The following is a 1,191-nucleotide window of genomic DNA, read 5'->3' as shown; positions in this document are numbered from 1 at the left end:
ATAGCTTGCACCTGCTCTCGTGGATTCACTTCAGTGTTGCTTGGAAGAGTTCCCGGCAGTCTGGAAGAGATTAATTGTGCCAATTGCCCCACTTGGTTTTCCAGGTTTTTGATTGAGGCTTCCTGGTTCTGGAACCTAGTTTCTGCACCTGCTATAAATTTTGTCATCAGTTCCTCCAAATTGGATTTCGGTTCAGGCTGATGATAAGTCTGGTGGAACGGCTTGGAAATATGCTGATTTGGCCAGGACTGGTTTGAATGTCCCCTCCATCCTGGATGAAAAGTATGGTGACTCTGGTAACCCTGCTGTCTTGACGAATTGCTGACATAGTCAACTTGTTCAGTAGATGGTCTGAACTGATTGCCAACTTGGCAGTCTGTACTGATGTGGCCTCCCCCACACAATTCACAATTAAGAGGCTGCACATGCATGGCAGCTATCTGCATTTCATCTATTTTTTTACTGAGTGCTCCTATTTGTGCAGCTAGTGCTGTATAAGTGTCAACATTATGCAAGCCTTGCTGCTTCCTAGTTTGAGTCCTTTCCGAATGCCATTGATAATTGTTGGCTGCCATTTCCTCAATAAGTGCATGGGCAACCTCAGGAGTTTTATTATTTATGGATCCTCCAGCTGCAGCATCTAATATGGTCTTATTTGAGTCAGTAAGACCATTATAGAAAGTCTGCACTTGCAGCCAAATGGGGAGGCCATGGTGAGGAACTCTCCTTAACAGCTCCTTGTATCGTTCCCATGACTCATAAAGATTCCCCCTCTTGCTGGAAAAAAGTAGTGATGTCATTCCTCATTTTAGCAGTTTTAGAAGGGGGAAAATATTTAGAGAGAAAACGGCTGGCCATTTCGTCCCATGTGGCTATAGATCCTGCCGGTAATGAGTTCAACCAAGCCTTGGCTTTATCCTTCAAAGAAAATGGGAATAACCTCAGCCGGATGGCATCATCACTTACCCCATTGTGTTTGAAGGTGTCACAGATTTCCAAGAAGTTAGCAATATGGGCATTCGGATCCTCATGGGCCATACCACAAAACTGAACCGTATTTTGTATCATTTGAATTATGGCCGGTTTAATTTTGAAGTTATTGGCAGCAATAGTTGGCCTGATAATGCTGGAGACAGTCCCGGTGAGGGTAGGCTTGGCATAATCCATCATAGTTCTTTGTTCAGCCATTTC

General features: G+C 44.2%; 1 non-coding gene across 1 annotated transcript; it reads left to right on the top strand.

Moving 5' to 3' along the window:
• The first annotated feature begins 705 nt into the window (after positions 1 to 705).
• Positions 706 to 810, top strand: LOC148846220 (small nucleolar RNA R71). Its single transcript, XR_016102674.1, has one exon. It is a non-coding gene; the product is annotated as a small nucleolar RNA R71 (small nucleolar RNA).
• The last annotated feature ends 381 nt before the right edge of the window (positions 811 to 1,191 follow it).

This window comes from Nelumbo lutea, chromosome 7 (assembly GCF_056320005.1).
Source record: "Nelumbo lutea isolate HS-2025 chromosome 7, American lotus-T2T, whole genome shotgun sequence".
Classification (NCBI taxonomy): domain Eukaryota; kingdom Viridiplantae; phylum Streptophyta; class Magnoliopsida; order Proteales; family Nelumbonaceae; genus Nelumbo; species Nelumbo lutea.
Note: the sequence above shows the minus strand (reverse complement) of the source record. Positions and strands in the feature narration are given on the sequence as shown.